The sequence below is a fragment of the Chiloscyllium punctatum genome, chromosome 31, assembly GCF_047496795.1.
Source record: "Chiloscyllium punctatum isolate Juve2018m chromosome 31, sChiPun1.3, whole genome shotgun sequence".
NCBI classification, from domain to species: Eukaryota; Metazoa; Chordata; class Chondrichthyes; order Orectolobiformes; family Hemiscylliidae; genus Chiloscyllium; species Chiloscyllium punctatum.
The window spans coordinates 41,548,277-41,573,974 of NC_092769.1; the positions used below are offsets into that span (position 1 = coordinate 41,548,277).

A 25,698-nucleotide genomic window follows, 5' to 3' on the forward strand; every position below is an offset into this window, starting at 1 on the left:
AAACAATAGCCAAACTCCTGGACAGACATAACAGACAACAGGACGTTGAACCTATCAACAAAGACGGCATACTGGACTTGTGCCTCACAACACACTTCACATTCAACAACCAAATATACGAACAAATCAACGGAACACCCATGGGCTCACCGATCTCTGGACTCATAGCAGAAGCAGTAATGCAAAAGTTAGAACAAACGGTCTTACCACAAATTCAACCTAAACTCTGGGTCAGATATGTGGATGACACCTTTGTAATAATGAAAAACACAGAAATAGAGAACACACACCAGATCATTAACGCCACACTCACAGGAATCCGATTCACTAGAGAGGAAGAAAAGGACAACCAACTCCCATTCCTAGACGTGATGGTACAGAGAACACCGAACGGAGAATTCACCACAAATGTTTTCAGGAAAGCCACACACACAGACGAAGTCCTTAACTACGAAAGCAACCACCCCAACACACACAAACGAAGTTGCATCAGGACACTATTCAAAAGGGCCACAACACACTGCAGTACACCAGAACTGCAAAAAGAGGAAGAGGAACACCTATACAATGTATTTGCCAAAAACAGATACGATCGCAATTTCATCAACAGATGCCTCAGGGAGAAACAACGTAACGAGGACATGCCGCAACGCAAAGGACTAGCCACACTGCCATACATCAGGAGCATTTCTGAACTGACAGCCAGACTACTGCGACCACACGGACTCATAACAGCACACAAACCAACAGCCACGCTCAGACAACAACTCACCAGAACGAAGGACCCGATACCCAGCATGAGCAAAACTAATGTAGTGTACAATATCCCATGCAAGGACTGCACAAAAAACTACATCGGACAAACAGGAAGACAGTTAACGATCTGTATACATGAATACCAACTAGCCATGAAACAACACGACCAGCTATCCTTAGTAGCCACACGCACAGACGACAGGCAGCATGAATTCGACTGGGGCAACACTACCATTATAGGGCAAGCCAAACAGAGAACAGCCAGGGAATTCATAGAGGCACGGCACTCATCCACAGACTCTATCGACAAACACATCGACCTGGACCCAATATACCGGCCACAACAGCGAACAGATGGAACTGACAACCGGAAGCGGCAGAGACAGGCCACTATAAATGCCGGAGGAAACAGCACAGAAGCGCTTCACAGGAGGCTCCCAAGCACTGAGGATGTCACCTAGACAGGGGACGAAACGTTTGTAAGACAAACAGTACAGTGACTAATAGGGAAGGCAAAAAGGAGATTGGCCTATAAATGGAGGATAAAATAAGGGAGGTTATAGTGGAGGTTTTGATTGAAAGGGCAGTGAAGATTCAACCAGCGGACAGTGGATCTGAAATCACATGTCGATTAGACCAGGTTCGGACAGCAGGAAACCAGATAAGTTTTGACAACAAACCACAACGATTTCATCATTAGACTCTTAATTCCAGATTTATATTGAATTCAGATTCCACCATCTGCTGTGGCAGGTTTTGAACCCAAGTCTCCAGAATATTACCGGGGTGAATAGTCTGGTGATAATAAAGTCGGCGATCGCCTCCCCTGAACACATTGGCTTATTGTGTTGAGAGATAATAGAGGAGCAAGAGGTTTTCGCAGCTGTTAAGTTGTTGATGTTACATAAGGGTACATCAGCATTCTCAGTAATGGCACACAATGAAGTCAGTGTCCTGTATCAGAGGTAAGGGGCTCGGGAACCATAAGAAATAGGAATGGAATATGCCATTCAGCCCCATGAGCCTGCTTCTCCATTCAGTAGGATTCTGGGTGCTCTGCCATTCCCCACATCCACTTTCCTGACCTTTTCCTGTAACTGTTCATCCCCCGACTGATCCCGAATCTATCGATCCGAGTTTTAAATGTGACATGAAGGCTGTCAACAGAGGTACTGGGGTGGGGAGGGGGGTGGGTGTGTAGGACGGGGGCTCAGGTCGAACTTGGGGACTAAAACAATGGCTTCACACTTCACAATATTTAACTAAGGGAATGTTTATGGTTATCCAATGCTGGAAATTGGGCAGGCATTCAAATAAAATTATTGGTAAATTATGAATAACAGAGGAGTCGGGAGAGAAGTGGTGTTCAGGCACAGTTGGCTATCATCAGTATTGATGCCAACACCAGCAGCTACGGTTAAACAAATAATAACGGAAGACGCTAAAAGCAGATCCTCCCAGAGGATAGAGTGATGCTGGAGAGGGTCAGTACTGTCATTAACCCTGATCAAGGCTGTCCACAGGTCGACGAGGGAATGTTCATCCCTGTCACTGTTGCAAAGAATGTCAAACATGGCCTTGATAAGAACTGTTTCACTGGTGGAAACGAGACTAGAGGGCTTTAAACACAGAATTCTGGAAGGGATGGAATGGCTAATTCAACAATGTTGCATCCAAACCAACACTTCCATTGGTGCGATAATAATATTGTTTTGGTTATTATTTCGAAGATTCTCAGCGACACTGAGTAAGAAGCAACAAAATTAACACAAGAAATACTGCAATTGCTACAATATGCCTGCTCTCAATAGGGGGCCATCTGGTGTTCACTTAACTGTCTACAAGGCGCAATATTGCAAAGGAATTACCCAGTTCATAGTGAGAAGAGGGGAGACACAGACTGCTTGATACAAATACATAATGGGTGGGAGTAGGCCACTCGGCACTTCGAGCCTGCTGCAACATTCAATAAGATCATGGCTAATCTGAATTCAACCTCAACTCTACATTCCAACACATCCCCGACAGTCTTTCATCCACTTGGTTATCAAGATCCTATCTACCTCTGCCTTAAAGATTTTGCATCCACTGCCTTTGGAGGAAGACACACAACCCTCAGAAAGAAAAGAAATCATCCTCATTTTTGTCTTCTACATTAAAAATATGACCCTGTACTTTCAGATATTAAGATAAGGATACAAGCTGCATTCAAATAATACCTGTGGTACAGTTAACTATGTCAAAGTGCTTCACATGAACATAATGAGAATTCCTTTAAAAATCACAAGACCGGAGCACAGATTAGGACAGGTGACCAAAGACTTGATCAAAGGGGCAAGTTTAGGGCAATCTTTTAAACAGGTTCAATTTCCAAAACATCAGAGGACAAAGACGTGAACAGCAAACACAAAATAGCAAAGAATGGGAAACAACAGAGTAGTCATAATGTCACAGGATGAGTAATCCAAGGAACATGAGTTCAAATCCCACCACAGCAAGAGGTGAGATGTGAATAATTCAAATCATAAAAAGGGAACACAAAGTTCGTATCAATATGGTATCGATGGCACTGACGTCAATTGTCATAAAAACCCATGTTCACCAATGTCTTTCAGGAGGGAAACTGCCATCCTTACCTGGTCTGACTTACATGTGACTCCAGACCCACAGCAATGTGGTTGACTGTTAAACTTCCCTCTGAATTGGCACAAGCAAGACACCTTGCACTTCGGGATGGATAACAAACATCAACCTTGTGAAAGTGTCATAACAGAAATTGCTGGAGAAACTCAGCCAACACCGCTGGAGAAAGAGAGAAAGAAACATAGTCAATATCCTGGCCTGATCCCAGAACAGTTGTGAAGAAGGGTCACAGCACTTGAAATGCTAACTCTGCTTCTCTCTCCACATGTGCTGCCAGTCCTATTGAATTTCTCCAGCATTTGATGCATTTTTGTGTTTCAGATCTCCAGCATCTGCAGTTCTTCATTATACTGACTAAGAGAAGCTCACATCCCATAAAAAGGTAGAGTAGATGGGCTGGAATTACTCAGCAAGTCTGGCACCAGCTATGGAGATAAAAACAGTTAGTACTTCGGGTCATTGAATGATCTTACATCAGGGACAAACTTTTGGGGAAGCTGCAAGAGTAAAAGGCACTGGTGTAACTTCAACATCTGGGAGAACTCTCTCAGCCATGGGGGTCAGGCTGACTCAGCATTCTGGTCCTGCTCATTACCTGTTACCTGCTCCATTTGTTGTTCTTGTTATATTTCTACATGGTTGACACATTCCTATATTTTAAAATGAAATTTCAAACAGACAGGAATTTTCCATGTAAGTAATCATGCATTAGAGGGTTTGGAACGTGAATGTAACTTTTAAACAGAAAGTATTTATTCATGCATGGGATGTGGGCATCGCCTGGCAATGCCAGTATTTATACCCATTCTTAACCACCCCGTGGTTGGTTGGAAAAGTGCATGAAGGTGTCTGAGGTTGACTTGATCAGCACAGCAATCTCAAAGATGGGTGTGCTTAAGTAGAAGTACCCTCCACTCCCACAGCCAAGTCTGCATTCACTTCAATTATTGATGCCATCTAAACCTCCCAGGACAAGGACAGCATGGGATTACAATCCGAATAAAGCTTCCTCTACTCTTAAATTGAACGTGAAGCTACCTCAACACTGTCCCCAACAAACACTGCCAAGACAGAGACAGCATTGGGTTCGATACAGAGTAAAACTTCCTCTACACTTCCCCATGCATACAGTCCCAGGAGAAGGACAGGAAAGGGTTAAATATACAGTGAAGCTTCTTCCAATATGACTGACACTTAGTACGTTCTACACCAATACTCAAGGAAAATTCAGAACTGAGACTATTATCTCTTACTGAATTCACACATCCTAATGGGAATGACAGCATCAGAAAATCATGTAGTGAAACACAGATAAAACACACACAATATACAACAAAACTAGACTGTTATTGGGATCAAAGACATTTAAATGACAGGAGACATAGTCCCTGCAGTGATCCGAATGTGAGCTGAACATATTTCACACTTGAACAATATTCTCTGGGAATGCATTGTCCACCTCACTGCTGTCTATTAGGTTCCTCTGCTCTCGTTCAGGGCTGAGTTGCGGCTGACCACATTGTGGCGTGGGGGTCAAGAGGTTAGGCAGTTAAGGTCAACTTGGATTGAGGGCATCCTTTGTCATGCCAGTGAGGTTGAGGGTGGCTCATTTACTCAACTTATAATCAGGGAAAAGGGGATGTGAGTTGGGATTGTATCAGTTTTAGTTTAGAAGAAACAGATGATCTGATGTAGCTGCATAACATCTGGAGAGGACTTAATGTAAATGTAATGTCCACTCATTTCTAGCCAGAGACTAGTCTCTCATTTAAGATAGGAGAGTTTTGTTTTTCTCTCAAGTGTTCTCGAGTCTATGAAATTCACTTCTCTAGAGAGCAGCATGTAATGGTGGCACGGTGGTTAGCACTGCTGCCTCACGGCATCAGTGACCTGGATTTGATCCCACCCTTGGGCCGACTGGCTGTGTGGAGATTTCACATTCTCCCCTTGTGTCTGCGTGGGCTTCCTCTGGTGCTCTGGCCTCCTCCCATAGTCCAAAGGATGTGCAGGTGAGGGTGGATTGACCATGGGAGATGCAGGGTTACAGGGATAGGGTAACGAAGTGGGTCTGGGTGGGATGGTCAGTCAATGTTGACTCGATGGCCTGAATGGCCTACTTGCATGCAATTGACCTATATCAATCAATAGTATGCACTTGTTTTATGGTTACCGAAATCAAATTACATTCGTGGATTTGGTGATTTCATCTCTTACGTTATCGTATTCAACCAACTACAGCATCTAGAAACTTGCTTAATTTAAATATCCAATATCTGCAGAGTACTTTTTCTTTTTGTCACGACCATTATCTTGAACTCTGACGTGTGACCTCTTCATTGCTGTCAAATTTCCTTATTTGTCTCTACATTGTCATGATTTTACTTTGTAGAATGTCTTCCTGGCTTTTGCAGTTCAGACGCTATATTCTGCCCTCGTCAACATTTTCCCTTACAATTCTCTACTAAGGATTTCATGAAAAACCTCAGAGTATGGTGAGACTGTGGAACTCAATAGCATAGTGAATAGTTGGGGTGGAAGACACGACGACTAAGGGTAAGCAACCCAATACAAATGAATGTCACTGTCACCAGATTCACAACACAGTGAAATTAAAACATGCAATGTCCCTCAATTTATCAACTGTTCCGAACTTGACTTGATGAAGAACAGATCTTGCACATCAACATTATAATTTAAATAAAAAAACAACAATTATAAATATGGCAAATTTTCGAGGGCAAAGTTAAAGAAGATAATCTAATTAATCGCAATGATTTAAACCCTTTGATTAAGTCCGCCACCATCTCAGAGACTGAGACTTAAGCGGCAAATTAAGAAAGATTTTTTTTTAAACTTACCAATTCAAGCAGTTTCCAACAATAGATTGCCAAGCCTTTGTGCAATCCTTGGACTATGACTGTTTCATAGACACGTAACTGTAAATCTAATTTAAAAGTCACTGCTGAATGTGAATAGACACCCCAAAGTATTAGCCATTTCTTACAGGCTGGGACTCATTCCCAGGAAGAGCCAACAATTCTTTAACTGGACAGTAGATCTAGAGAGAACAGCTCCTGGGCTCAACAAGCAGCAACGCCCAATGGAAGCAGTTGGCGGCGGGGCAGGGCGGGGCAAGGGCATAAAACAAAAAAGCCCACTGACTCTCCCACTTCACACACACTGTCAGAATGCACAGGGGCTCAGTCCTGGGAGTGGCCAACAGCAGTTTCATAAAGAGAACCACACTTGATGAACAGATCTTGCACACCAGAATTGTAATTTAAACAATATCAAAATAATGCATACCGCAAATTTACTCTGGCAAAGTTAAACAAGATAATTCAGTTAATAGCAATGATTTAATCCGTTTGATCAAGTCCTCCACCATCTCATAGACAGAAACTAAAGGGGTAGGTTAAGGCAGAGAATTTTTAAAATCATCAATTCAAGCAAACAGTTCCCAACAATGGATTGCCAAGCCGTTGGGCAATCCTTCGATGATGAGTTGTTCACAGGCACATGACCATAAATTTAATTTCTAAGTCACTGTTGAATGCGAATGGACACCCTGAAGTATTCAGTTATTTCTTACAGACTGGAGCTCGTTCCCAGACAGAGTCAATAATTATTTAACTGGACGAGAAAAAAACTAAAGAGAACAGCTCCTGGTCTCAACGAGCAGCAGCGCCCACTGGAAGCAAAGTTGCAGGGGTGGGGGAGCACGACGGCATAAAACAAAGAAAAACCAACCGACTCTCCCATTATAAGCACTGTCTGAATGTGCAGGGATTCACTCCTCGCAGTGGCCCACTGCAGTTTCACCAGCAGAATCAGATTGTTGGGAGCACTTGTGTGCCCGCTGGCGCTTCTGCAAGGTGCAGAATGATGAGAACCTCCGCTTCCACTCGGGGCAGATGAACGGCCTCTCCCCAGTATGGCCCAACCTGTGCCTCAGCAGGTGGAAGGAATGGCTGAAGGCCTTCCCGCACTCTGGGCAGGGGAAGGGCCTCTCCCCCATATGGACCCGAAGGTGGGATGCCTGGGTAAAGCCCTTCCCACACTTGAGGCAGGAGAACGGGGTCTCCCCGGTGTTGACCCACTGTTGCCTCAGCAGGGCAGAGGTATCGTTGAAGGCCTTCCCGTACTTGGAGCAGCTGAAGGACTTCTCTAATATGTGGACCCGGTGGTGGGTCAGTAGGACGCTGATGGCCTTCCCGCATTCGGGGCAGGAGAATGGCCTTTCACCTGTGTGGACCCTCTGGTGTCTCTGCAGAAAGTAGGAACTGGTGAAGGTCTTCCCGCACTCAGGGCAGGAGAACAGTCTCGCCCCGGTGTTACTGCGCCCATGAGTCTCCAGGTCAGATGGGAAACGGAAGCCTTTTCCACAGTCGCCACATTTTCATGGTTTCTCCACGGGACGGGATTCCTTGGGTTTCTCCATGACCGAAGCTTCAGCTGCACACAAACGCGTGTACAGCACCTCCCTGCCTTGAATTCCTCTTCCCAGTCTGTATAACTTTTACTGGCTCCACAATCAGAGTGCTGCAACAGTCGGGTCTTTCTTCCAGTCTCACTGATGCTGAAAACGTACTGAAAGAGTAACTAAAAAGCTTGGTTCCTTCTCACAGAATCATAGTCGAAAATTGTTATAGTCCCGATGGATTCAGTGACTGCCATTCATTGACTTGAAATTGAGAAGTGGAAATGCTGGAGAGTCAGAGTCAAACCACAGCAGATCAGGCAGCATCTGAGGAGCAGCAGAGCCAATGTTTCAGGCAATGCTCTTCATCTATTGATATTGAAACGTCCCTCTTCAGATCTTCAAATAATCCGTAAAAAGAGATTACAAAAGTCATTACTGTCAGTCCAGGTTAGAAATTCCAAACAAGCAATTCTACTTTCTGCAGAACATTCTTTTCTTTTTCCACAAAATTGAAAGCACCATCCCACCCCCTCTCACCCCTCTATTCTCACTCCGCTCAAACTAATCCTCCCGACGGTACTGATTCAGGATCTTACAGAGGCCGAAAAGTGAAAACATCAAGACAGACAGCTGAGAATTTTGGATACCTCCACCTGAAAGTTAGTATCTTTCACGACATCTAGGAGTGAGTAAGTCTGATTTTGGGAAGCAAAAAAAAGTGTTAATTCAGGATGAACCTACAATGCAGCTTCTTGAGAAACAACCAGACACGAAATGGTTAACATCTGGGGAGGTGGAAGTGGGGAGATGGAGGAAATGAGATATCAAGGCATTGACACCGACACCAGACAGAAACTGAACATGCAGACATGGCAAACATTACGGGCAAGCCAGAGTCACAGAGATACACAGCACAGAGACAGATCCTTCAGTCCAACTCGTCCGTGCCGACCAGATAGCCTAAATAAATCTCGTCTAATTTACCAGCACTTGGCCATATCCCTCTGAACTCTTCCTATTCAAATACCCATCCTTATGCCTTTCAAATGTTATACTTGGACCTAATCCATCACTTCCTCCAGCAGATCATTCCTTACACTTGCCTCCCTCACCTCAAACATATTATCCTCCTATTGTGGACTTCTCCCATGCAAGGGAAATGACCTTGTCTATTTACCCTATCTATGCCTCTCATGATTCTATAAACGTCTGTAAGATCACCCCTCACCCTCTGCTATACCGGGGAAAACATCTCAAGCAATGCACTGCGTTTACTTTTAGCTTCACACTCACGGAACCTTACTCCCGTGTAAAACATTGTTTCCCTCCCCCACACTGTCCATGGGAAAAGCCAAGAGTGCTGAGCTTCTGGAGTTGGGGGAATGCCACGTAGAATTCCTGCAATGTGGAAACACGCCATTCAGCTTAACAAGTCCACACCGACCATCCAAAGCGTAACCCATGTGGACACATTCCCCTATCCCATTCCACTACACTTACTGCACACTATGGGCCCTTTTAGCATGGCCACTTCTCCCGAAACTGCACATCTTTAGATGTTGGGAGGAAACCAGAGCACCCGGAGGAAACCCAGCAGACATGGCAGGGAGAATGTGCAAACTCCACACAGACAGTCGCCCCCAGGCTGGAATCGAATATGGATCACTGGCGCTGATAAGGCAGCAGTGCGAACCACTGATCCATCGTGCTGCCCATGTGTGCAGAAAGAGGTTGGGGCTGGGAACTTTGTTAATTGTACTACACAGTGGATTGTTGAGTAAGGTTAAATCTCACGGGATCCAGGGAGAGCTAACCAACTGGGCACAAAATTTAGAAGCGCGTTGTTATGGATGCTGGAATCCTTCCTGAAAACAACAAATGCTGAAGATCACATTGGGTCAGGCAGCGCTGTGCTATTCTATGATTGGATAGTGTGGACGTGGAGATGATGTTTCCACTCGGAGAAGGGTTGAGGATGCCAAGTCATTGAGGGCATTTAAGACAGAGATAAGTTCTTGATTAATAAGGGGTCAAGGGTTATGAGGAGAGGGCAGCAGAATGGGATAGAGAAACATATCAGCCATGATCGACTGGTGGGGCAGACTCAATGGGCCAACTTGCCTCATCCTGCTCCTGTGTATTATGGTCTTAAAGCTGGGCAGATGACTTAAGGGGTTCTCACAAACTATTTCAGAATCCTGAAAAGGAGTTGTTGGACTCGAAACTTTAACTCTGCTTTCTCTCCACAGATGCTTCCAGTCCTGCTGAGTTTTTCCAGTGTTCTCAGTTTTTGTTTCAGATTTCCAGCATCCACAGTTCTTTGTTTCTTTATCAAATTCATTTCTTGCTCTTCCCAAGTGTCTGGAACTTCATCTCCCTGATCTACAAACTGTTCACTTACCCTAGAAATGACCACAACTTCCTTATCAAAGTAGACCCCTTTGTTGCAAAATGATTGTCCAATTCTGTGATCAAAATTATTGCATTCGTATTTACTGACACCAGGGACTCTCAATATCTCAGGCCAGAACACAGCTAGATTGTTTCAGACAGTACATTTATGTGATTTGATACAATTCCCTATTCCCGACTTTACCAGCGTGTTGCTGGGAATGAAGGGTTTGAATTAAGAAGAAGCTGGGACATTTTTCCAACGGAGCCTAGCAAATTCACAGTTAACGTAACAGAGATTGTTAAAATCAGGAGGGGTATAGATAACGTGTCATTCCCAGGAGGCTCAGAATATTTTATTGCTCCCGAAGGTGTAAAAGGGGGTCAAAGCTTCAACAGAAATCGAGCAGAGCTGAGGACAGACAACATTTAACTCTGTGGGAACAGGGAGATCAGAGGACAGAGAAATCCGGACCTGAAATCCGATCTTACACCAGACTACCATGCTATCAGTGCTTTGATTAGCAGTGCCGACCCGCTACCTTTACTGAGCTTCTCACTCGACTTGAATGCCACGTATCCCCTCGATATTCCGGATCCAATCCTTGTCATTCTGAAGCCATATCTCTGTAAGGGGTCTCAGATCATAATTATTCTCTACAATGTGTGCAGTCAATTAATTCGCTTTTGTTACAATGCAGCACACATTCACATACTGAGCTTTTAGACTTATTTTTGTGATGGTTAGAATCCAGTTTTGATTGCTAGTACATTTATTCTCCTTGTCTCTTTCTATCATTCTCTGGTGTTTGGTTTCCACATCACGACATTGCTCACTGGCCTTGATTTGGATTGGCTATGCTAAATTCCCCAGTGTCCAGGAATGTGCAGGTTAGATGGGTTGGCCATGGGAAACGCAGGGTTATCGTTTCAAAGTAATAGAAGGAGTAGGCCATTTGGCCCATCGACCCTTCTCCGCCATTCATTAAAATCATGGCGGATCGATCAATCGTCTCAGCTCCTCCTTATTGCATTATCCCAACTTCCCTTAATTCCCTTACCACGCAAAAAAACCCATCCAACAGTGTCTTAATGAAGCTGCCTCTATTGCTTCCTTGAGCACAGAATTCCATTAATTTACCATTAACCACAATGGTCCTGCCCTGAGTTGCCTCATCAAAATGCAACAGCTAATAGTTGTCTAAATTAAACTCTATCCACTACTCCTTGGCCCATCGGCTCATCTGATCAATTATAATTTGTATTAAACTTTCTTTCCTACCTTATTCCCTAAAAGCTGAAAATCTCCATACCACACTCTCACCCTCCATTCTCACGTTGTTGGATCTAATCACGGAAGTCCTCATCCTGAAGTGTTTGTTTCATGCTGATTAACAGGCCCACATTCAAGGGGGATCTAACTGAAACGCACAGAACAATGAACGGCCTGAACAGAGTGGACATTGGGTAGGTGTTTCATTGGGAGGAGAGACTAATACCCATGGGCATAGCCTAAGCATAAAGTGAGAATGGAGATTAGGAGAAACTTCTTTAGCCAGAGAGTGGTGAATCTATGGAATTCATTGTCATAGAAAGCTGTGGAGGCCAGGTCAGTGAGTATGTTTGACATTGAGATAGAGATGTACAGCACAGAAACAGACTGTTTGGTCCAACTTGTCCATGCCGACCAACCATCCCAACCCAATCTAGTCCCACCTGACAGCACACGGCCCCATATCCCTCCAAACCCTTCCTATTCATACACCTACCCAAATGCCTTTTAAATGTTGCAATCGTACTAGCCTTCACCACTTCCTCTGGCAGATCATTCAATAAACGTACCATCCTCTGCGTGAAAACGTTGTCCCTTAGATTTCTTTTGTATCTTTCCCCTCTAACGCGAAACCCATGCCCTCTCGATCTGGACTCACCCAACCTAGGAAAAGACTTTGTCTATTAATCCTATCCATGCCCCTCATGATTTCATACATGTACAGTTTGCAACATTTAAAAGACATTTGGATAAGTACATGAATACGAAAGTTTCGAAGGTTTATGGGCCAAACACTGGTAGGTGGGCCAAGTTTAGTTTGAGAACATACTCAGCACGGACTAGTTGGATGAAGGGTCTGTTCAGTGCTGTCAGACTGTGTGACTGACCTGTACTGGTCTTAAAACCATTTTCTTACCTCCCCCCATAACCATGCACTTCTTTGTTGCTCAAAACTCAGATGAACGTAGCCTTGAATATGTTCAATTTCCCCACTTCTGAACTCAATTCGTCTTCGTAATATTGCCTCGCTCATTGCCTGCTGCATCTGCCCGACAACTGGCATTGACTGGTGTGGAGGGACTCTGAGACCCCTTTGTACATCCATACATCATTCCTGATGAAGGGCTTGTGCCCGAAACGTTCCCTGTCCTGCTTCTCAGATGCTGCCTGACCTGTTGTGCTTTTCCAGTGCCACATTTTTCGACTTTTACCTCTAGTCCTCACTTTCTCCACATTCCAATATATCACCATTTAAACAATGGACTGCTTTTTTAAAAAAAACAGCAAAGGCTATAACTTCACATTGCGGCACTGCACTTGCCATGTGTTTGCCAATTGAGACACAGACCTTGACCAACTTCGGGAAGAGGCAAAAGACTGAGTTCTGAACAAAAACCGTAGCACACTCAAAACGTCGTTTCTGTTTACCTTTCCACAGATGCTGCTCGACCCGTTGGCTTTCTGCAGTATTCGCTGTGTTTGTTCGACACAAATGCTGCTTTCCATTAAATAACTTCAATCCCTGTCCTCTGGTAATTGACCCCAGGCAATGGCAATTGGGTCTTCTGATCATTAACCTGTCCATTCACACCATGTCTTCTCCAATCATTGATACAAACCCCTGGAAATCTCCAGTTAACCTTCTTTGCTCCAAAGAGAACATTCCCAAACTTGGGAATGTCTCCACAAAATGGAAATTGCTCATCCCTGGACATGATGCAAGTTTTACAATGGGGAAGAGGTTTTGGCAAAATATTGTCAGTTAGCAGGTGGAAAAATGTTCAGGAATTAAAACAGAAATCCCAGTCTCCAGCTTTGTGAATCTTTAGAAACTCTTTGGGAAATGGAATTAGAGGAGAATGAAGGATGAATTGTCTGACTGAGCAGAGATAGTCCAGACACCATCCCCTTGTTTAAGAGGCCGGGAGATTGACTCTGATATTCTCGGGACATGAACTAACCCGAGACATTGAAAGAATTCTCTGCACATCAGGAATTCAAACCCATTCTCGGCTTGGGGACAATGAGAAAATTCGGGAAGAGGCAAAACACTGAAAGGCTCGGAGGGCGATGGCCCCGGTGCAGGAGAGCTCGTTTCTCGTGACATGGATGTGCCTGCAGATGGTGTGATCAGACTGTCCCCATGTCTCCCTAATGAATGTCCAAGGCTTTACTATGGAAAAGTAAAACTGATAGAAGACAATGGTAATTTTGGGCGGGGCGGGTTGAATTATGAATTGAATAGTAGGTTCCTCAAAGACACTGTGCGGGCGGCGCTGGGACCTGTCTCTGTGGCGCAATTGGTCAGCGCTTTCGGCTGTTACCTGAAACGTTGGTGGCTCACGAACACTCAGAGACTGAGTGTTTCTTGTTCTCGCTCCGACCGCTTTCTTGGCTGCGAAAGTGCACGTTTTTAATGGTTTCAGGAAAATGTTTCCCAAACGGAAATCTTTTCCACTGAGGCAGCACAAAGGGGTTTCTGAATTGATTGAATTTCTAACGTAAAGGACTGCGGATGTTGAGAATCCGAGACAGAAAGCGAAACTGCTGGAAAAACTCTGCACCATGGCGGCATGAGGTACGCACAGTGCCAGGGCGCAATGGATAACGCATCAGACTCCACCTACCTGTTTGAAGTGCAGCTCACAGCTTCTTCACACACCCCAAATAATCTTTCTCATTGTCCTGAAGCCGGCATATGGTTTGAATTCCTGATCTGCAGGAACGAGACGCTTTTCACTGTCTCGCGTCAGGAAATGTCCCTGAGAACATCAGAGTCAAGTTATAGCGCTGTCAGAGGAGAGGAAGCTGAAATAGCCCCACACGCTGCTCACGGGCACATTTCACTTTCCCCTCCTCACCGCCCCAACCACTGCGGCTCCTGGGAGTGGAAAGGGAAAAAACACCAAAACCCAGTCTCAGCTTTGTAAATCTTCAGGAATTAAGAAAACTGTTCATCCCTTCGGGTCTTCAATCCTGGGCAGACTGCGTTGATTTTAAATGGCTGTCCAGTCAGTGCCGATTCCTTTTGGCTAAAAAAATCTTCCTTATCTCATCCCAGCATTTCTTGCCACAGAAAACTGTGAGGCAGAGTTCATGTATATAGTTCCCTGTATGGTATTTTGTAAATAACATTCGTTTGCTGGTTGTTTGTATCGGGTATTTCAGGTTCATTAGCCGCTGTTTAAGTGTGTTGGTAGGTTTGTGGGCTACCATGATGCGAAGAGGGTTGAGTTGTCTAGACATCATTTCCCAGATGTCATTAATGTAAAGTAATGTGCTAGGGTTTCTGTAGACGTTGAGTCTACTTGTGTCAATTTGTTGATATGAAATCGGCACACTGGGTTTATTTGGTAGGCAAAAGGGAGGACGGCAGAGGCTGGAAACCAGAGATTAGATCAGAGTGGTGAGGGAAATACACAGCAGGTCAGACAGCTTCCGAAGAGCCGGAAAATCGACGTTTCGGGCAAAAGCTCTTCATCAGGAAGAGAGGCAGGACGGTTCCAGGGGTGGCGAGATAAATTGGGGGGTGCTGGGCCGAAGGTAGCAAAGAGAACAATCGGTGAATGGGGGTGGGGACGGAGGTGACAGGTCAGAGAGGAGGGTGGAGCGGATAGGTGGGAAGGGAGATTGGCAGGTAAGACAAGTCAATAGACAATGGACAATAGACAATAGATGCAGGAGTAGGCCATTCTGCCCTTCGAGCCTGCACCGCCATTCAATATGATCATGGCTGATCATTCCTAATCAGTATCCTGTTCCAGCCTTATCTCCATACCCCTTGACTCCACTATCTTTAAGAGCTCTATCCAATTCTTTCTTAAAAGAATCCAGAGACTGGGCCTCCACTGCCCTCTGGGGCAGAGCATTCCACACAGCCACCACTCTCTGGGTGAAGTAGTTTCTCCTCATCGCTGTCCTAAATGGTCTACCCCGTATTTTTAAGTTGTGTCCTCTGGTTCGGCACTCCCCCATCAACGGAAATATGTTCCCTCCTGCCAGAGTGTCCAGTCCTTTCATAAGCCTATAAGTTTCAATCAGATCCCCTCTCAGTCTTCTAAACTCAAGGGTATACAAGCCCAGTCGCTTCAGTCTTTCCGTGTAAGGCAATCCTGCCATTCCAGGAATTGACCTCGTGAACCTATGCTGCACTCCCTCAATAGCCAGAATGTCTTTCCTCAAATTTGGAGACCAGAACTGTACACAGTACTCCAGGTGTGGTCTCACCAGGGCCCTGTACAGCTGCAGAAGCACCTCTTTGCTTCTATACTCAATTCCTCTTGTTATGAAGGCCAGCATGCTATTAGCCTTCTTCACGACCTGCTGTACCTGCATGCTTGCCTTCATTGACTGGTGGACAGCGCTCAGCTGGAAGGTTGGAACTGAGGTAAGGTGGGGCGGAGGGGAAATGAGGAAACTGGTGCAGTCCACATTGATGTGCTGGGGTTGAATGTATCAGAGGCAGAAGTTGGGGCGTTCTTCCTCCAGGCATCGGGTGGGGAGGGAACGGCGATGGAGGATGCCCAGGTCCTGCATGTCCCTGGCAGAGTGGGAGGGGAGGTTGAAATGTTGGGCCACAGGGCGATGGGGTTGATTGTTGCGGGTGTCCTGGAGATGTTCCCTCAAGAGCAGTGACTTGACTCTGCGAGGAGGCTCCAGTCTCCCCAATGTAGAGGAGACCGCATCGAGAGCAATGGATACAAGAAATGACATTGGTGAAAGCCTTCGAACTTCCGTGACCTGGGTTCGATTTCCGGGTAGGGAAGAAATTTTCAGCAGAGCAGTCACGCTCCATCTGTATCTCCCTGGTGGTCTAGTGGTTAGGATTCAGCGCTTTCACCGCTGCGGCCCGGGTTCAATTCCCGGTCAGGGAAGCAATTTTCAGTGTGCTTTTGGGCTACCTGATCTCCTTAAATGCGCTGAACAGTAACTTCTTGGTCTTCGTCGTTACTGGCTGCTGCAGTGTGTCATGGCTAGTTGAAATAGTGTCCTCGTTCAAATTTGTTTGTATGTGTAGGGATAATTACTTCTGTAGCTGAGTACTTGGTTCGCATGTGTTGCTTTCCTGCAGAGGCTGTTTTGAATTTACCATTGACTGTTCGCTCTACTGTGACATCCAGAAATGGCACTTTGTTGTTGTTCTCCTCTTTTGTGAATTTTATGCCAGTAAGGAGATTGTTGATGGTGTTGTAGGTTTCCTCTAATTTGTTTCATTTTTTGATGACAGAAGTGTTTCATGGGTATTTCGTTGATTTGTTTGTTGGGATTGTTACTGAATATAAAGTGGGTGGTAACCATGAGGTTGACAGTGTTATCTTTGCTGATGAAGTTGGTTCTTCGAGTAGTGTCTTCAGTTTTCTTTGGCCACGTTGATGTTAATGGATGTGAACAGGGCTGTTATGTCAAAGGACAACATTTTTCCACCTCTTCAATCTTAGTGTCTTTGGTGTTCAGGAATTCTTAGATGGAGTAAATGGAGTGGCATGAATCTTCGACTTGGTGTTTTAGTCCTCAGTGTAGGCCTTTGACTCGTCTGTATATTGGTGTTCCAGGTAGTGAGACTATGGCCTGAGGGGGACTCCTGGTTTGAAAAGGAGGAGAACAACAATAAACTGTCATTCTTAGATGTCACAGTTGAGCGAACAGTCAATGGGGAACTTCAAACTAGCATCTACAGTAAAACAACACACACAAACCAAATACCTAACCACAAAAGCAATCATCCCAACACCCACAAAAAAGCTGCATCAGGACATTATTTTAACGAGCCACTACACACTGCAGCACAGAGAAACTACGAAGAGCACAAGAGGAATACGTATATAGTGTATTTAAGGAGAACGCATCCCCAATAAAGTCATTCCGCTGATTTCTCAGTGATGCTTCCAAGCTCACTCTCAAAAATCTGGTTTGTCCCTCCATTCTTTCCTGTTTGTTTTTTGTGCGTTTTGAAAGCTTTCGCAATCCTCTGACTGAGTATTGGAGTTGGGAAGTTATGTTGTGGCTGTACAGGACATTGGTTAGACCACTTTTGGAATATTGCGTGCAATTCTGGTCTCCCTCCTATCAGAAGGATATTGTGAAAGTTGAAAGGGGTGTGAAGCACCAATGGGCCCACAGAGGGGAAGAGGCTCTTCTGTCCCCCTGAGTGTGGGAAGGCCACTAGGGATTTACCATTTATTGATTACTTTCCTCCATTATTACATTTCCCAGAATGCCTGGTGATTAAATGCCATCTCTCTGCCCCATTTACCAGCTGATTCGTATCAAACTGTGGCCGGAGACCATCCTCCTCACTATCAATACCACCACCTTTCCAGAGTTTACTCCTAAACAGAGGGGGGAAGCACTGTGTCCAGCTAAGCAAAGGGAATTGTGTGTGCGTGTTGTGGGGGTTCAGAAACTTTTCAAGCTGCCTTTCCTTCATTTTCCTTCAAACCAAATCCATGTGGTTTGAGTTTTTATAACAGAAAACAGCACAGGGTTTAATTTTAACTTCCCACTGGCTGAAACTTTGTCCTGCCCTCTAACATCTGAGAGTAACACACTTTACTTCCCCTCCCCTCCCTCCATGTGTAACACAGAGTTTTGGGATTGGCACCTGTTGTGATTTTGTGATCTATTCTAAATGAAATTTTATCTCTGCGCAGCCGCAAGTGAACAGTCTGTTTTTGTGCTTTCTGTGAGATCAGGCTAGCAGCTTTTAAATCCTTATGTTAAGCAGCAGAAGCAAACAGTAGATCAGCAATTATATTTTGAAAGTGGTAATTCTAGACCTGGTCATCCCGTTGGGTCAACAGAGAGAGAGAGGGAGAGGATGTCACATCTAAAGTGCATACAGAAGTGTTGTTACACTTGTTCAGTCAGTTGAATTGGTTCTTCCCTCAGATGTGACTGGATATTGCTTTTCATGGATCATAATTAAACTACAACGGACCACATTAAATTCAAGGAATTAAATTGAAAGGGCAATTTGAGTGAATAAATGGAAATCTGCTTCAAGATTTTCTCCTGGTCTTTTATTTCACCAATTAGAAGTTGTTGGTTTGACAACTCTCCTAATCATAGAATCCCTACAGTGTGGGAGCAGGCGATTTGGTCCATAGAGTCAACACTGACCCTCCAAACAGCATCCCATCCAGACTCACAAAAATGTGCACCGCATGTGTGCAGAGAAAGGGATGCTGTGAGTGAGTGGGATGCTTTCACCAACACAATCTCCCTCCAAGACCCAAACATCCCCACAGCACCACCTGTCCGTTCCTCCACCACCACAGTGCCTCTGGACTTAACCCCTACCAACCACAGTGCCACTGTCCATTCTCCCCGCCACCCATAGCATCCCCTTATATTCTACTCGCCACCCACAGCGCCCCCTGTCCATTCTCCCCGCCACCCACAGCACCCAGTCCATTCTCCCCGCCACCCACAGCATCCCCTGACCATTGTCCTTGCCACACACAGCGCCCCTGTGCATTCTCCCCACCACACACTGCATCCCCTGTCCATTCTCCCCCACCAACTCCGGCATGACCTGCCCATCCTCCCCTGTAGCACCCACAGCACCTCTATCCATTCTCCCCCGCCATTCATGGCACCACCCTCTCCATTCCCCCGTGCCAGCCACGGCACCCTTGTCCAATCCCTCGCCACCCCCGGCACACCGTCCATTCTCTCTCTCTCTTTCTTAATCTCACCCCCACCCTCTGCATCCCTGTCCAGTCCCTCTTCCCATCTTCTGACTCCCCATGCATTTTCTCTCTCCCCCATACCCTCTGCTCTCCATCCCTCTGTTCCCCCATCTATTCTCTTTCTCAGCCCACGTTGCCGCGTTTCCCAGCCTACCTTGGCAATGGCCGGGCCGGGCCGCCGTCAGCTCTGGTTATTGCAGCCCCCGACTCCTCTCAAAAGTCCACTCACCGACACTCCGCCACGTGCACTCGTCAGTAACGCTGCCGAATCGATTGCTGGCCCCGTTTCCGTCTCTGCTTTTCCTAGGGCAAAGCTGCTGCATGCCTCGTGACACTCGGCGGGCGACATGGTGGAGGAGATCCTGCCTCCGTCACTGCGGTGCGTGCTGACATGCATCGCCTCTTGGGCGCCCTTTTTTTCCCTTTAGATGTATGTTTCCGCAGGCCGCGCCAGGCTGGTGCTCCCCACAGCTTCACGCCACCCTGCTATGTGCGCACGCCGACGTGCAGGTGGCTGCTGCTAAGGTGGGGAGTGTGTGTGCGGTCCGGGTCGCTTTCCTCTGGCGCGGGAGAGACCGAAAACAAACTCAGACAACTCTTGATGGTGGATCACTCGGCTCGTGCGTCGATGAAGAACGCAGCTAGCTGCGAGAATTAATGTGAATTGCAGGACACATTGATCATCGACACTTTGAACGCACTTTGCGGCCCCGGGTTCTTCCTGGGGCCACGCCTGTCTGAGGGTAATTTGGCAATCAATCGCACTCGCCTTGGCTGGCGAGAGCGCGGCTGGGGTGTCGCAGAGGACCCGTCCGCTTAGTCCCTCTAAGTTCAGACTCTGGAGCCCTCCGGCATCAGAGCACTTTGCCTTTCCCCACACCCTGCACATTCCGTTCCTCAGGCTCGACGCCATCCCCCCGCCGGGGAGCGCGGCCTGGCGTCCGTCTGTGTCGTGGCAGTGTGGCCATCACGGCTGTCACCGGTCCCCCAGAATGGCCGTCGGTGGTTTACACGGCGACGTGCACTGCTTCGTCTTCGGGACAAGGAGCTGCCTCGATAAGTTGAGCCTCCTATGGGGTCTGCCTAAGCTCTGCACGTCCGCATTGGGTCCGTCTCTCGGTTGGCTGGCAGTGGAAAGAGTGAAGGTAGCTGCGGACGTCCGGTGCTGGAGAGCTGCTGGCCTCACCGTGGAGCTCGCCAGTTCGAAACGCTGACCCGACTCGATGGTTGATTGATTGAGAGTGTTGAGAGGCACAGACCGTGTCTGGCAGCTGCAAGCCGCCCGCTGCTGCAGCCGCCCATCTCATGGTTCTTCCTCGGCCTAAAGTGGCCGGTGGGACGTCTGATCCTGACTCCCCTGCTGGCGATGAGTGCCTGGCTGAGGGAGGAGTTTTTCGTGAAACACTGTGACTTCGACAGTCGCACGCACGTGGATCGTTGGCTCTTGGCGATCCCATTCAGTCCGCACGTTTCTGCTCAGTCCTGTCTCCGGTCTCGGGAGGCACAGAGGGGTTGGCGGGCGTGGTTTGTGCACGGTCACCGTGCAGGCACACCTATTATGCCAAGGCCAACCATCGGGAGGACGGCGGAACGTCGGGCTATCGGGGGCCAAGTCGCCAGAAGGCCACCGCTGTGTCTTCCGTACCCTGTCACCGTCGGCGTGCCTTCCTCAACTCGTCCGGCTCGGGGCCGCTGGGTTCAGGAGCGGCGTCGCCCACCGGCCCCACTGAAGGCCGTGCCGTTCTGCGGCTGGCGATCGATGTGCGTGCCGTGCCTGTGCGACTGTTCGCCACTTGTGTCTCAGAACTTCTCTCTCCCTCTCTCTGACAGTCGGACAGACTCTGTCGGCTGGCGCCTCGCACGTTCTGGGCGGCGAATCGTCACTGCCGTGCCCGGGCCGCTGGCAAGGCAGGAATCGGGCTGATTCTTCCGCTTGAGTAAGCTGCCGGCACTTCCGAGATTCGCCTCCCACCGTGGATGGGGGAGAGTCGCCAGTCTCGTGAATTTGCGCCGAGCACATCCCCGCGCATGGTTGGCGGCAGGGGCGGCCACTCGTTGACACCATTGCTGGCAAGGGTGGTGAGCGACGTGTGGGTGGCTGGCTCTCTGACTATTGCGGTGTCGGCCAACCCCCCCGTCCGCAGTGAAATGTTGCCGGCCCACTAAGAGGTGGGGGCGTGCACGCTGGCGATGCGGCCTGGCCATCCTCTGACTCTGGGTACGACCTCAGATCAGACGCGACAACCCGCTGAATTTAAGCACATTACTTCGCGATGGAAAAGAAACTAACCAGGATTCCCTTAGTAACTGCGAGTGAACAGGGAAGAGCCCAGCGCCGAATCCCCGCTTGCCTGACGGGCGAGGGAAATGTGGCGTATAGAAGTGCTTTCTCTGACGGTGCACAGTCTCCTAAGTCCGCCCGATTGAGGCCTAGCCTGAGGACGGTGTGAGGCCAGTGGCGGTGCGAGGCTCGTCGAGATTGTGTCTTCTTGGAGTCGGGTTGCTTGTGAATGCAGCCCAAAGCGGGTGGTAAACTCCATCTAAGGCTAAATACTAGCACGATACTGATAGTCAACAAGTACCGTAAGGGAAAGTTGAAAAGAATTTTGAAGAGAGAGTTCAAGAGGGTGTGAAACCGTTAAGAGGTAAATAGGTGTTGTCCGCGCAGTCCACCCGGAGGATTCAACTCGGCGGCTCCAGTTGGCCGCTTTGGGGTCTGGCGGATCTCCTCTGCTGGGACCGCTTCCGGCATGGTCACGGCTGTCGCCGGGCGCATTTCCTCAGCTGGTGGTGCGCCGCGACCGGCTTTGGGTCGGCTGGGAAGACCGGTGGCTTTGGAAGGTGGCGCGCTGCTCCGTTTGGCGAGTGTTATAGCCCCATGGCAATATCCTTTGCCGCACCCCCGGATTAAAGGGAAGCGACCGCTGCCGCGCCCTCCCGCTGCGGCCCTCCCTCCCCCCCTCGCGGTGTGTGTGGAACCGCGTGTGGCGAGCGGGCTCGCCATGCTCCCGGTGGGTCTGTCGACCGGGGTGTAATGTCCTCAGTGCGCCCCAACCGCGTCCTGCCGCCGAGTCGGGTCGAGCCTCGCTGAGCTAGTGCCAGAGGGCCCTTCTTGTGGATCGCCCCAGCTGCGGTGCCCATCGTCCTACCATGGCAGGCGGGTGGCCTCGGCCGGCGCCTAGCAGCTGACGTAGAACTGATGCGGACCAGGGGAATCCGACTGTTTAATTAAAACAAAGCATCGCGAAGGCCACCGGTCAGTGTTGATGTGATGTGATTTCTGCCCAGTGCTCTGAATGTCAAAGTGAAGAAATTCAATGAAGCGTGGGTAAACGGCGGGAATAACTATGACTCTCTTATTCCCTCTCTTGGGAGATGTGACTACAGTGTTTTTAAGGTAGTTGGTTTCTGACCTTTGCCTGCGTCGTCACCTTTGTGATACATTTCTACGAATTTTGTCGATCACAACGTAAGGTCGAACCTCCACGTGGTTCCCCCTGGTAACGGCCTGTATGAGGAAGTTCTTGACGGGAAGGCAATTTTAAATTGTTTTGTGGTTGTTTTAGTCTGGTCTTATCAGTGTTTTTACCATCGATTTTATCTTTGGTCTTAACTTGATTTCATCACTGCTATACGCCACTGGCTGTTATTATTGTTTTCCCCGTCGTTTGAGCATTACTCGGACCATGCCGGCTAATACGACGTCCCGAAAAGATACGAGATGGCTGGTGACCATTCAGTCTGGTTGAAACCACATTTGGCAGAGGCGATTATGGGCGATTCCAAAATTTCCAGTTGGGTGGGTGACCGGGAAAATAACCGCCCCGGTTGCTTTTGGCGGCTCTGTGTGCTTAATGTATGAGTCAAAAACGGTCTGGGCAATCCATCTCGCCTCAGACTCAGACCGAAGAGACCATAAGAATTATTCTGGCAAGGCTATCCTCGGGCAGCCACGAGGTAGCTGTTAACATTGTCCAGAATAATCAGTACAGCTTTGGAAGGGAAGGGCTTGTAGAGGAGGCCCCTCGACAGCCAAGTCCATTTAACAGCCGGATGATTTTTTATTCGAATTTTAAAGGGCCATTTGTTTTTAGTCGATGTGGAGATTTGAAGAGCAATTAGGAGAGGTACGAAGGAAGAATTATTCACCCAGTAATTAAAGAAACAGATAAATTAGAGTTAATAAGTAAATACCCAATAAAAGATTTTCTATGTAATTATTGTAATAATATCTACAATACCACAGGGAAGTTTAGGAAACACTTGAAAATATGTAAGGGAATTAAATCAGTGAGGATTAGGTGCAGTAAATGCGATTGGGAAGGGAACTATCAGGCGGTATAGTGCCACTATCCAAAATGTAAGATGAGTGATAATGTTAGTCGTAGTAGTAATAGTACCAGTAATAGTAATGAAGGAGGTGGATTAGAAAAATCATACCAGTGTGAAGGTTGCCCGTTAAAATTTAAATCAGCCAGAGGGTTGGGGCAACACGAAAGACATGCTCACCCTATCTTGAGAAATGAAAAAAACGAAAGAAGGGAAGATGGAGAGTAAGTTTACGATAGATAATAGAGAGGGAAACAAGAGGGGAGTATGGTCTAAGGAAGATGTAGAAAAGTTGCAACAACTAGAAATAGAATTTAGTGGCTGTAAGAATATTAGTAAAAGTATTGCAGAGAGAATCGGTTCCAAAACCGCTAAACAAATTTCGGATAAAAGGAGATTATTGAATTAGAAGAATAAAACTAACGATAATGATAAGGGTATAGAATTAGAAATGATCTTTAATGGTAATGACAATAACGAAATGCGAGATAGCTACCTGGGGTCAGATAGGTTGTTGGAGGAAGAAAGATTGAATGAACAGAGGGAGCAGGAGAACGCTAATATTATGGATTGTCAAGATTATAATGGTAGGTCGATATTAGAATTGATAAAAATAATTGAAGATGACCAGGGTAAGAATAAAGGATCAGGAGAATATTATGGGTGTAAGAATGGATAAATTAAGAAAGAAAAAGGACGATGGGACAGGTAAGAATGTAACTCACATGAAAAGAGTAAGTTTTAAGCTAAGGGATAGTGGGCAAAGAAAGAAGAAGGAAAACAAAGCTAAGAAAATATTATAGTAAAAAGAAGGGAGAATTTAAAGAAATGCAAGTTCTATATAAAACTAAGAGGCAGTATTTTGCAAGAACCCTAATGGGGGCCCTAGTTAAGAGTTAATGTCCCCTGAGCAAGGTAGAGTTAGAGGAATATTTTAAGGAAAGACTAACAAATTTGAATGAAAATAATAATTTAAGGGGTTTTGCTAAATATTAAAATCAAAGTGAGGGATCCTTGAGTGGCATTCTGACTGGTCCTGTGACGGTGGAAGACGTCGATCTGGCTATGAACGTGAAAACCGCTGTAGGGCCAGACAGGGTAATACAAAGAAATAATTAAGATATTTAATAAGGATAACTTATTATTTCCTAGACTATTTACAATTTGGATAAAAACCGGTAAAATTCCAGATCAGTTAAAAATAAGTAGAACGTTTCTGATCCCAAAGGTGAGCATAGAAGATGAGTTAAAAGATATAAATAATTGGAGGCCGATTACTATAGGGCCAATTATGCTTAGAATCTTTACACAAATCGTTGCGAATAGACTTAGTAAAGTGATAAATCTGAATAAAAGGCATAAAGGATTTATGACCGGCGGAGCAGGATGTGAGGAGAACGTAAAAATCCTGGAAAATATTATGAAAGGTGCGAAAAAGAATAAGAGGAATTTAGCTGTGGTTTTTGTAGATTGAGCGAAAGCCTTTGATACCGTCGGTCATAGATTAATTATAACAGCATTGAAAAGACTCCAGCTCCCGCAAATGTTTATTAAACGAATTACAAACTTATATGAGAATAATTTGACTCAAGTGGAAGGTTTTAAATTTAAAACCGGAAACATTGAAATTTTAAGAGGAGTAAAGCAAGGTGACGAGTTGTCACTGATCCTTTTAAACATTGTAATGGATCCATTAATTAGTCCTATCGAAGAGAAGCAGAAGGGGATATTCTTAGGATTAGACGGAAACAGTTTTCATTGCGCAACATTAGCGTTTGCTGATGACATAGCGTTAATTAGTCAATTTTATGAGGGTATGGTTTACAATTTAAAATTGGTCGAAAAGTTTGCAATAACACGGGAATGGAAGTGAACATAAAGAAACCTAAAGGATTTTATCTTACTTATAGAAATAAGTCTTTTATATTTAACGATAAAATTAATTGGAAGTTAAATGAAGGGGTTATACAATTCATAGAACCGGGCAACACGGATAACTACTTGGGTGCTAAAATAGATCCGTGGATTGGAGTTAGTAAAGTGGACTGGGAGAGCCAATTGGATACATGGATTGGGAATTTTTTTAAAAATCGCCTCTTAAACCAGTACAGAAAATAGAACGTTTAAAAACTTATTTTATTCCTAGACTGTATTTTTATTTCACTTTATCAGAAGTTTCTATTAATTACCTT

General features: G+C 46.3%; 2 non-coding genes across 2 annotated transcripts; both read left to right on the top strand.

Annotated features, from left to right (window-relative positions):
* Positions 1 to 16,288: 16,288 nt before the first annotated feature.
* On the top strand, positions 16,289 to 16,360 carry trnae-uuc (transfer RNA glutamic acid (anticodon UUC)). The gene has a single exon. It is a non-coding gene; the product is annotated as a tRNA-Glu (tRNA).
* Positions 16,361 to 19,770: 3,410 nt separating this feature from the next.
* On the top strand, positions 19,771 to 19,924 carry LOC140457238 (5.8S ribosomal RNA). Its single transcript, XR_011953342.1, has one exon. It is a non-coding gene; the product is annotated as a 5.8S ribosomal RNA (ribosomal RNA).
* Positions 19,925 to 25,698: the final 5,774 nt, after the last annotated feature.